The 12,801-nt window shown below is 46.3% G+C and overlaps 1 protein-coding gene across 5 annotated transcripts in view; it reads left to right on the top strand.

The window, feature by feature from the left end:
* The window catches only part of PLCB4 (phospholipase C beta 4), a 985,968-nt gene that overhangs the window by 815,851 nt on the left and 157,316 nt on the right, over positions 1-12,801 (top strand). The window lies entirely within an intron of this gene.

The raw sequence follows: 12,801 nt of genomic DNA, 5'->3' as shown, positions 1-12,801 counted from the left end.
TGCAAGTCAGGCCGTGTTGCGGTTGAGGCAAGACGGCTAGAGTTGCCGCAGCGGGTCGGTCCCTCTATGGAGCTGTTTTCAAAAAGTTCTCCAAACTTCTGGATCTTCTTCGAGAAGGTCTTTTAAGGTTCGTTTGGAGTTCACAGCTCACCCCAGGGTTACAGAAGCTCTGAGTTGCTCCTTGAGGGTGCGGACTACAACTCCCAGCATGCACCTAGCTCAAACTCCAAAACGGCCACTGGGCAGTGGTTAGTAAGTCAGTTTCTTCAGGATCTGAGGCAGGGGACTCTGGTAAGCAATTTTTCACCTGTAGCAAACAGGGAGTCCATCCTTGAACCAGCTGAAGTCAGGCAAAGTCCTTCTTGTGGTTAAACCCAAGTGTGCAGCTGGTGCAGTCCTTCAGAGTGCAGTGTCCAGGCGCAGGTCAGGGGTCCAGAAAGGCAGTCCTTCTTCTTCTGATGTTCTTCCTTGTATGAATCTGGTAGGGATCTGAGGTGTGGGTGCAGCTGTGCCATATTTATCCTTGCCCCTGGGTGAAAAACAGGGGGGTCCCCATTTTAGCCTATGGAAGCCTTTCACCACAGTGAGGGAAAAATGAATTTGGCTGTTTTACCTCACCAGGGCTAATAAAACTATTTTTATAAAGTCCCTCCTTATAGTTATATGGCACCTAAGACTAGGGGCACATAGGGCACACCTTAGGGGTGACTTATATGTAAAAATAAGGTCGTTTAAGACTTTGGAAGTACTTCTAATTCCAAAGTCAAATTTGTATTTAACTTTAATTTAAAAGCAGCCAGCAAGGCAGGCCTGCCTTTAAAATGAACCCCTGCCTATGCTGGGGTCCCTAAACCTATATGCTCTACCATATACTAGGGACTTATAGGTAGGTTGACATAGCCAGTTATAATTAGCCTAATGTGCCTACGTATTCTGTACAGACCACAGGCCCTGGAACTGGTTAGCACTACCCAGGGCACCATCAGAGTCAGGAAAACACCAGCAAAAAGTAAAAAGTGGGGGCAAAAACTTAGGGGGCTTCTGAAATCAGCACTGTTTTCTCACACAGCCGTTGCAGCTCTTCTGTGCAGGTTAGGGGTTTCAGTCTTCCCCTACCTCAACCACTGGCTGTTGAAGACAAGCACACCCTAGACTGTGGTCTCCCACCTTCAGACAACGGCGAACCTTCTGAATTTGCTGGGGTGCACTATAAACATGCTGAAGTCACACCTGACTCCCACTCAGTTGCTCCCTTTCATCCGAGCTGTTTTGGACACAGTGCAGTGCCGGGCTTATCCTCCCAAAAAACGAGTCCAGGATATTCAGGCTATGATACCGATGTTTTATCCTATATCCTGGATGCCAATGAGAATGACTGTGAGGCTGCTGGACCTCATGGCCTCCTGCATCCTGCTAGTGACACGTGCCAGATGGCATATAAGGCTCTGCAGTGGGACCTGAAGTTCTAGTGGGCGCAGCATCAGGGGAACCTCTCTGACATAGTCCAGATCTCAGAAGGCGCTGCACATAATTTGCAGCGGTGGCTCTTCCTTCCCCAGCCAGATCTCACTGTAGTGACAGATGCGCCACTCCTAGGATGGGGCGGCCACATGGGGGATGCAGAGATCAGAGGTCTGTGGTCTGTGGCAGAGTCTGGGCTCCACATCAATCTTTTGGAGCTCTTGGTGATCAGGCTTGCATTGAAAGCATTCCTTCCCTCTCTCAAAGGAAAAGTGGTGCAGGTGTTCACGGACACCACCACCGACATGTGGTTCTGCAACAAGCAGGGCAGGGTGGGGTCGTGGACCCTTTGTCAAGAGGCTGTGCGCCTCTAGTCATGGCTGGAACACCAGGGCATAACCCTGGTGGTTCAACATCTAGCGAGCTCTCAGAACACCAGAGCAGACAAACTCATCCATTGATGCATATTCAATCATGAATGGCGTCTCCATCCGAAGGTAGCGCAAAGTCCCTTTCAGCAGTCAGAAGAACCTTGGTTAAATCTGTGCGCCTCCGCAGAGAACGCGCAAAGTCAGCTATTTTGTATGTTGGAGTTTCCAAGGCAGCACTTGCTCAGTGACGCTTTCGTCTCGATTGAAACTCAGACCTCCTTTATGCCTTCCCTCCAGTACCACTTCTGCCCAGAGTTCTGAAGAAGTTCAAGAACAACTAGGCCCAAGTAATCCTTGTGGCTCTGGACTGGGAACAAAGAGTATGATATTCCAAGCTCCTAAGCAATGCCATGGATCCTCCGATCAGACTGTCCCTTAGGAGGATCTTTTTTCGCAGCAGCAGGCGGCGGTTCTCCACTCGTACCTGTCCGGTCTCCGCCTTCATCCATGGAGATTGCGGCGGCAATTGACAGCTTTCGACCTTCCGCCCGAAGTCCGTAATGTTATCTTGGCAGCCAGGCGTCCCTCCACCAAAACTGTATACCCTGTTGTTGGCACAAATTTGTGGCACAGTGTGCCAACAAGTCTATTGATCCCCTTTCTGAACCTCTGTCTGAGTTTCTACTCTTTACCCTTTCTCTGCACAGCAGGGCTCTGCTTTGGGTACCCCTAAAGGCTACTTATCCACCATCCCTGCCTTTTTATCAGAATGCCAGATCAACCTCATTTACTCAAGTCTTTCATCGTTGGGAGGTTCCTTAAGGGACTCTCCCATTTTTCCCACCTACCCCTTTCATAATGCCCCTGTGGGATTTGAACCTGGTCCTTAGCTACCTTATGTCTGCCTCTTTTGAGCCACTCCATAATTGTCCCTTGTGGCCCCTCACACTGAAAGCTGCTTTCCTGATTTCCATTACCTCTGCTCACAGAGTAAGTGAGCTTCAAGATATTTCTTCAAAGTCACCATTTTTATCTGTCCATCCTGACAAAGTGGTGCTTCGTACCAGGGCCTCCTTCGTTCCTAAGGTTTTTATGCCATCTCTTTGCCTACATTTTACGCACCCTCACATCTCTCTCTTGAAGAGGAGAGACTCCACAGACTGGGTCCAAAAAGAGCATTGGATTTTGGCTGGACAATCAACTCTTTGTAGGATATGTGGGTGCAAAGAAAGGGCGGGCGGTGCAGAAGCAAACCATCTCACGATGGCTAGTGCTCTGCATCAAAATGTGCTATGCTTTGACAAAGAAGCAACCTCCTGAGGGCTTGCATGTTCACTCCATCAGAGCAACTGCTGCCACCACAGCGCTATCATGTGGAATTCCTGTCCAGAACATCTGCCAGGCAACAACGTGGGCATCCCTGCACACGTTCACAAAACATTACTGCCTGGACAGTCAGGTCCACAGAGAGGGCTACTTTAGCTACTCGGTCCTGCAGAACTTTCTAGTATGATCTTGGTTCACAGCCCACCACCGAGGATGGTACTGATTGGGTATTTAGTCTAAGGTAAGGGATCTGCAACTAGAAGGCTCTATCAGATGAACAAATTACTTACCTTAGGTAACAATTTATTGGCAGAGATATATTCTATTTGAAGATTCGTTACCGACCCTTCCATCCTCCCCGCACTGTGAACTGATTTCTAGTGACAGGGATTCCCTTTTTAGGGCCCTAGCTCTGGCGCACCATTCTTAGTGTTCTTCATGGCTCTGCACTACTGGCGTAGAAAGTCGTGAAAAAAGAAACTGACGTTAGCCTGCTGGTTTGTGCCTATATACGACTGCGATGTCATCATTACGACCATAATTCCAACGATGGACGCAGAGTTGACCAACGTCACCTGACGAGGCGCAAGGGTACTGCTTGAAGAAAACTCCTCAGATCCAGTCTGATACCTGGGGGAAATTCTAAGGTAAGGAATCTGCAACTAGATTATATCTCTACCAGATAAATCATTACCGGAGGTAAGTAATTTGTTTGTTAGGGTGGTCCTGATGGATAGAGAGATGAGGTTCCAGATCCCAGGTTCATAAAGGGATAAGGAGGTGTCTTGTTTCGACTTTTGTAGACTTCTTAGTCTGCAATTTGATGGTACCATGGCTTCAAGTTCCTCAGAACAACCAGAAATGGTCAACTTGTGCACAAGATAGGTTGGGGGTGCTGGTCTTGATTTCTATCTTATTGATTCAGCTAGGTTTTGAAGACTGTGCATACCAGCAAGGGCAGCCAATGGAGTTCTATCAGGATGGAGGTGATGTGATCAGCATGCTACATGTACAATGACCTTAAGGGGTGCCAGTACGGAATCTGGGAAGCCATGGAGCAGAGATTAACCACCATCTGGATGCAGGAGAACGAGGGCTTGAACAGCAGTTGTGAAGTTGCTTTCAGGAAGAAATTGTTTCACTTTCTTTAGAAGAGAGAGCTGGTACCAGCCTGTCCTTAGTTTTATGGCAATATCCTTAAGGATGATGTTAGTGTCCAGTATGAACACATGTGGCTTGGCATTCAGTGAAAGTTGAGCTTCAGAGCCATCAGAGTCATCAAGGGTTTTTTACAAATACAATTAATTTTCTCTTGGTTGGGTTTAGTTTCAAGTAGGCACACAACATCTAGTTCTGGATGACGTCTAGGTAGTATATGAGGCATTGGATGCATGAAGCACAGGATACTTTCAAGTAGCCTTAATGATTTCTTCCAAGGGCCCTCTCTTGATATCATCATGCCTTTTATGGCTCTATTTTCTCCAGGGGATGCTGTCCTTCCGCAGCTGAATCAGTCAGAAATGCATTTAGCGCCACGTCCTGAAAAAACTCATTGCAAATCCTAAGATGCTACACGACTACCCATCTGTCTTAAACTTTAAGTACTCCTGAAAAATTCTAGAAAGGGAAGTTGGGCACATCATCTCAGTTATATGTGAAAGAGCATTTCTACTACATGACAACCACAGAGGTTTTTGGCTAATGAGACACAGGGTTGGGATCTATGTCAACTTCTGAGTTGGTTGACAATAATATTGTAATTAAAAAGATCTAAAGAGAATTTCCAGAATCACCTTAGAATGGATCTAATCATTTCTCCATAACCAAGTCAAAAGTAGTATTTGAATTATTTGGAACCCCCCAGTTTTAGTGGTTCTTGTGACTTGTTTCATACCCCCCTTTTATTCTATTTAAAAAGTACATTCACTTACTGACACAGGAAATCCAACTACCCCAGCTGCAAATTGACACCCAAGTCAATCTCCAGCTGAAAAGTTAATCGATGTGTCCGACCAGTATGAATAATTGGCAAGCCCATGTACATTGTTGGATAAAGGAGGATTACATTTAACCTTCTGATGTAAAAGGAGAAATATAGGTGCAATATAAAGGTAATCCACTTGCATGACACACAAACTATAGGACTGCCTCAATTACTGCAGAGATCTTACAACCAGCCTTCCTTAATGAATAAACGCAGTAGTCGACACATACCGTCTTCACATGTCCCATAATATCATGCCATACTTTTCAGTAGTCTTGATGATGGAAATGTAATCATTAACTCAACATAACCAAACCATCAACCCCAAATAAACAAACCCACATTCTATAAATAGTGCCAAATCAGATGGCAGACTAGTCCTCCATTTGAATAAAGGACATATAGTTACTGGCCCTAAAAGCAACCAGCGGATTTCAGAGTAAGTCCAGGACCATACCTAAAAGTCTCCTACAACATTTGACAAGTTTTATAGAACATGACTGCAATGTTTCCGAAGAAGCTGCCACATCACTATGAGTCATACAGAAGCATTTAATCCACCAATGCATCTACAATCAGTTAACTTAAGTTCAAAAGGTAAAAACATTGGGGCAAGCCCTTTGAGCTCAGGCTCCAGCAATCAGCACACTCTGAACTTCACTTTCAAAGCAAGCCAAATCACTTTTGCTTCAAATAACTCCTACAAATCAAACAATTCAAGCAAATCTTTGGCTGAGATGTTACCCAGAATCCAGTGATTGTGGAGCTCAAGTTTAGGGCACACCTTGCATACTGGTTGAACATTACTAGACCATGACCTACAACACAGACCATACATATGTTCTCTTCAAATGTTGCTCCCTCGAACCTAAAGAACCCATCACTTCTGGGCCACAACCAGCATTCTTGAGCTACAATCACTGAGTCATCTAATTTGGAAAATCCCACCCTTCGTCAATGGCACATAATGGACTAATTCTACCCAGGACTCTGCCTTCCTTGCCCTTATGGTTTCATTAGCTCAATATAAGTGTGCAGAATAAAGAGTTATGGTGCGGCCACAAGCCAATATACTTGATAATATTTAAAACATCAGAAGAAGAAATGAAACACTGGTAGGTCCTGTAGCAGTAAAAGAGCACTTCAGGGAAGCACATTAGACCAAAATGGACACCCTATTCTGCCTGCTCAAATGTCAGCATTCAGTCACAGTCACAAAGCAGTGGGTTAGCAAGGTATCCCCCATGCATAAGCATTTACCGATAGCTAGCCACCAGCTACCATTGACTTTGCTAAGCCTAGCACAAGTCAGAGGAGATGCATTTGCCAATATTAATCAAGAGGAGCTTTGTATGTTACCAGTAGGCATGCCTTCAGGTTACCAGGTGGAAGGTGCTTCTAGTATATGTAGAGAACAGTTATGCCATCTATGTAAGCTTGACATGATCAACTCTAAATCTCATAATTAAGTGAATACAAAGATAGAGAAAACCAACATACTCTGCAATACTCTGTGCACGCTTACATTTATAATTATCTGGCTGAGAAGTAGTCAGTTATTATCACCGCATGTTGGCGACAGTTCACTCTAGCTGATAATGGAAGAAATCTTGCAGAATAGTAGTGGAGAAATGACTGAGTTAATTATTTTTCCTGGACCAGGCATCAGCGAAATCTATGCAAATTGCTGTGGTCATTAAAAGTGAGATTATTGCACTTAATTGGGTTTAGATTGCATGTTGGCACATCGAAGGTACATTTGCAATGCAGAAAGGAAAAGTAGTACATCTTGTCAACCATAATTGAATTAGTGTCCATCCAAAACCTTCTGACAAAGAAATGCTTTCCAAAGTACAGAGGCACTACTTATGAAAGCACCATGCCAGCAACAAGTCTGCTATAACCTTGGTAGGGAGCACTGTTTTGGTCAATGCATTACATTTCAATGGTTCCACAAACCAGTCCCTTGTGTGTGTTTTACATTTTGAATGAGCACAAATCCCATATGAGGGTAATTGCTTGCAGAAGACTTGTGCATGATGCACCTAACTGTGGGAGGCACATAACGGGACATCCATGGAAGTCCCCAGGGAGGGGTGATGTTCCTGACAATTGCCTGGGACTGATTCAGCTCCAGATGTTGACAGAATAATGTTTTGGTACAAACCTACTTGAAAAATGCAGTTCTTGCGATTCAAAATGTCGACATCCACCTCTGCTTAACATGACGATATAAATATTGTCAAGATGCATATATGTGAGTGAGTGGGCAGAGGTTTGCTCCCTGTCCATGTAGGGACCACAATCCTAGTCAGGGCAAGTCACATACACAACCTAAATTAACCTGTGATCACCCCCTTGTAGCTTGGCACAGAGCAGGCAGGCTTAACTTTAGATGCAATGTGCGAAGTATTTGTGCAACACTTAAATTACTCTGACGCAGTGAAAGGAACCGCAACATGATTCCCCACCAGGTTAGAAAAATAGATAATATTTATCTGATTAAAAAAAGACAAAAATTACAAAAATCCAAAAAGAGGAGATTGAGATATGATCTTTTAAAGACTAAATGTGAAAACAGTGCTTAGAAGTATATAGCAGTAGAAAGGTTGCTTGAGGTCATGAAGGTCTGGTGCCAGGTCAAAATCCAGGCCAACCGCATGAGAGGGTAGGCCGGCTACAGAACCCACGCAGGGTCTGCTGAAACAGTACCCTTGGAGGAGCAGTGCACTGTTAGCGGAGGTCTAATGCGTCAATATTTCCCCCCCACTCGTGGCAATGCACCAACCTCAGGTACTGTAGAAGTGGATGTGATGTGGCAGCAGCGGGCATCGCAGAGCATCCTTATCAGGTCATGCAGTGGTGAAGCAGCTGTCACCAGCTAGTCGTTGCGTAATCAACAGGAATGCGAAGCATCACTTTTTCTGTCACACTTGGGCGATGTATCACTGTTTGCAGCTGTAGAGGCGATGCTTTGTTTTCTTGAGGTGGCGTGTCGATTTTTCTACCCCACTTGGGGCGATGCATCGCTTTTTGCAGTTTGCAGCTGCAGACCCACTTCCGAGGCCCAAGACTGGAGAAGGACACCTCACACAAGTGTAAGACGCACCGTCGCAAAGTCCAGCAGCACCAGGAGAGTTATAAGTAGTCTTTGGTGTCCCTCAGACTGCAGAGAACAGGGGGCAAGCCAATTGGTGATTCTTGGTTGCAAGGATGTGGAGAGCAAGACCAGTCTTTCTCACTTCAGGACAGAAGCAGCAGGCAGCAGGCCAACACAACAGAGAAGCAGCAAAGTGGCAGTCCCTAATACAGCAGCAGCACAAGGCCATCACAGCAATGCACTTGCAGAGTGACAGTCCCTCCTGGTTAGCCAACAGTACTTCCTGGCAGAGTGTCCTTTGTTCCAATAGAGATCTGATTTGCATGGGCTTGGGGTCCAGTACTTATACCCAAAAAGGCCTTTGATGTGGGGGAGAAGTCAGAGGCGTTCTCTGAAGTGCACAAGGGTCCCTTTCATCTCAGCCCTGTCTGCCAGGTTATCTGTGGGGTGTAACCAGTCCTTTGTGTGAAGACAAGACACCACCTATTGAAATGTAAGTGTCAAGCCCTTCCCTTCTCTCTGCCCAGCAAGACCCATCAGTATACAGATGAATGCAGATGCAGCTGAGTGTCCTATGTCTGTAGCTGTCTAGAGGGAATTCACAAAGTGTAGCTGTGACCCAGCCCAACCCAAACGTACTCAGAGGCAGGATAAAGCACAGAATGGTTTAAGGTCTAAAAGTGGTATTTTCAGACTAACAATTTAAAAACTAAACAGTGCATGTCCAGCTGTTTAACTACACTGCACCCTGCCCTTGGGGCTAAACAGGGCCTACCTTAGGATTGACGCATTTGTAATGAAAAGAAAACATAGGGCCTAGAAAGTGAGTTCAATTGCCAAGTCGAAATGGCAGTTTAAACTGCACACACAGGCTCTGCCTTAGATATGTTTGGAAGGCTACTGTAGGGGGTGGTACAGTCATTGCTGCAGGCACACTAGTACCATGTTATTTACAGGCCCTGGGCACATTTAGTACACTTTACTAGTGACTTACAGGTAAATTAAATATGCCAATTGCGGAGAAGCCAGTGCATGTTTCAGAGTACAAAGCACCTGCACTTTAGCACTGGACATCAGTGGTAAAGAGCAAAGATTCCTAAAAGCCAGCTAAAACGAGTCAGAAAAACAGGTCAGAGGGCTAAAGGTTAGGGGAAACTAAGGAGGCCAGGTCTAACAGTGAGGGTGTTAGAAATTAGGTTTCTGGTTGGCTAGGGTATGCACCTAAGCCAGGCAGAACCCACCCACTATAGGCAGGGCAAGTGAGTTACACGTCCAAGAGAACACCTGCTCACCACCTTGGTAGCTTGGCACAAGCAGTCAGGCCAACACACGTAACGCACTAGCCCCACCACAAAGGAAACACAACACCAAGTTATATGAAAATATGCTGTATTGAACACAACACAATTATTAGACCAAACACAACGTCAGTAATATCCTGCTACCTTAACAGTTGTCAGAACGTTACACATTAGTTACTCTGCAGAACCAGCAGTAGTCACATATAACACACAGGCTAGTTATTATTCTGCAACATAAACAGTAGTCAGGAATCACATTACTACACAAATGCGCTTGTCATAGAAATATCATAAACGCCCATATCAAGAACATTATAAAACATATGGCAAGTCAGGGAAACATATTAGCAGAGCATGTCCATAAATGCAACATTTGCAAAACATATATGTAGCACATCATCAGAAGTCCAGAAAAACATATCAGCCCACAATATCCTAGCAGAACATTTAGAGAGTATATTGTTATGCCAAGTACCTGTAGTCCTGATGAAAACGGCACTCCGTGTGCCAAGAAGATCCAGAAGAGGAGGGCCCCTGGCGCTCCTATGTTCGAAAACAGGGGCCACATATTGATCCTGGGGAAGGGGGGTAGCACACACCCCCTCCGGTCTTTATACTTGGCCCCTCCTGGGGACCATGATCTCTGACTCCCCCTCCCCAGGCCTCCACTGGCCCTCAACAAGTTGGGGGGAGCAAACAATGCCCTAAAACAACACGCAGGGGCACCGATGGAGACCTGCAGCACGGGGGCCTCCGTCGAGGCTTTCGCCTTGCCTGTGGTCTCACCCAACACAAGAGCTCCGTTGGTGCCGGAGGAGCCTCCGATGAGGCTTCCTTCCCCCCACCCATCCACAAAGACAAAGGGGGGCCCGGTGTGGCCGGAAGCTTCCGATGAGGATTCCTTCCCCTCCCGGCTTTACACAGCAGGCTGCGGCCCGCCCGGGCTGCAGCGGTGTGCAGGCTCTAAAGTAGGTGCCTGCTTGTGCCCCTGGGGCACTCTGTAGAGCGCGAATCGCCCCGGGGCACGGTAGGAGCACGCTCGCTCCTTCTCTAATCTCACTCCTTCCCCCGGGGGCACTGCAAGAAGCGAGCTCTAGACATGATCTATTTTCGATACGCCCGGGTCACGGCGATGATCTCCAGCGGCAGATCGCTTCCCAGTGCGAAACCTGGGGGAAAGCCACAGCGCTTCCTAGGTGCTTCCTGTAATCCAATGAGGCACTACATGGCACCATTCTAAAGCGCTCTCAATGCGCTACGGGAGAAAAAGGAGAAGCACTCCTCATGCGCTTCAGGTGGAAGTACAGGGATCAGGGACCACAGCACCCTGCCCCTGGGGGACAACTGTCCAGCGCAATGGAGCACAGGTGGCAGGGCCCAGCAGCAGGCCAGCACAAGCGGGATGCAGGTAGATGGCAGGCTCTCCTAGTGACCCAGCAGGTCACAGGTCAGCACAGCAGCAGCAGTCCATGGCAGTTCCTGGTGAGGTCCACCAGCATTCTGTGTCCAGTTCAAAGTGTCACCAGTGTCTCCCAATTGTGGGGAAAACTCCCCTGTACTTATACTCAATTTTACAGTGTGTTTACAAAGAAAGGGAGAGGAGTTTCCAACCTGTTACAACTGGTTCTGGGAATGCCCCCTCTCTCCTCCAGAACAGGCTCCAAACATCAGTTGTGGGTAAACGACCCTATTGTGTGAGGCAAGGGCACAGCCTTTACACATGCAGGTGTGCCCCTCCTCTCTCTTCTCCCAGCCCAGGAAGACTATTCAGTATGAAGATGCATCTCTGTGACACCTCCGCATTCCCTGTGTACAGGCTGTCTGAAAAGTATGCACAAAGCCCAACTATCACTCTGCTCAGACGTGGATTGGAGTCAAGCTGCAAAGCAGCAGAATCATAAGCACAGAGAAATGCTCACTTTCTAGAAGTGGCATTTCTGTAATAGTAATAAAAAATCTACTTACGCCAGTACGCAGCATTTCTCATCACCATTACAACCATAACAAACATGCCTACGCTACCCCTCATAAATCAGACAATACCCTCTAGACATAAAGCAGGGCATTTCCAATGCAATCCTATGAGAAGAAAGCACTCACAGCAGTGAGAAACCAAACAGGCTGTTTGTCACTACCAGGGCAGGCCACGCAAACAGGCACACATCCTGCCTTCTACATACATAGCACCCTGCCCGTAGGGCTAGCCATGACCTACCTTAGGGTTGACTTACATGTAGTAAAAGGAGAGGTCTGGGCCTGGCAAGTAAATTTAGCTGCCAGGTCCCTGTGGCAGAAAACTGCACACACAAGCCCTGCACTTGCAGGCCTGAGACAGGTTTGAAAGGCTACTTCAGTGGGTGGCGCAAGCAACGCTGCAGGCCCACTAGCAGCATTTAATTTACAGGCCCTGAGTATAGAGATACCACTGTACAAGGGACTTACAGATAAATTAAATATGCTAAATAGGTATAAGCCAATCATACCAACTTTAAAAGGGAGAGCACCTGCACTTTAGCACTGATCAGCACTGATAAAATGCTCAGAGTCCTAGAGCCAACAGCGAGAGGTCAGAAAAAATAGGAGGAAGGAGGCAAAGTCAGGGGATGAACCTGCCACGAGGGCCAGGTCCAGGTCCAACAGTAAAACTAAATAAACCATATATATTTACCTGCACAATATTTTGAACCCACAATATTTTTCCTAGATAATTCCAGTGAAAAATCATTCTTGACATGGGTAAATGTACAGTAACGCCATAATTACTTTATAGTTAATTCAATGCGTCCAAAAGTCGAACACTTGCAGGCCACTCGCCCCCTTGGTCTCACTCTTCCTCATCACTCCTTGGGTGTCCCCAAATCCCATCTCACTGCATATAAAATTCACCCACTACTGTGCTGGTAAACTTGGCCCCCACTGAGTGAACTTCTCTCATGTCCAGTTTTCTCTCCCATTTCTCCACTGCAGATTATTCCGCTCCCGGTCCTCCTATAGGTCATTAATTGCCCCTTTTCTGTATAGCGAAGTAGGTCTCAATATCTACATATTAGGGCAAATCTATGACACATCTGACAGAGAAAGTCCAGCCTTGATATCAGACAGATGTTTGAATTCTATGCAGTCTTTTTCTGTTGTTAAATTAACTCTAATTGGGTGAAGCACTGGGAAGAATAATATTTGTAAAATTATTCGACAGCCTTTTATACATATTTAGCAACTCATACTTCAGCTTTAATAGTCTCTGTGGCTCTAAAATGT

Source organism: Pleurodeles waltl, chromosome 5, assembly GCF_031143425.1.
Source record: "Pleurodeles waltl isolate 20211129_DDA chromosome 5, aPleWal1.hap1.20221129, whole genome shotgun sequence".
NCBI lineage: Eukaryota > Metazoa > Chordata > Amphibia > Caudata > Salamandridae > Pleurodeles > Pleurodeles waltl.
This window is presented reverse-complemented; position numbering and strand designations above follow the sequence as displayed.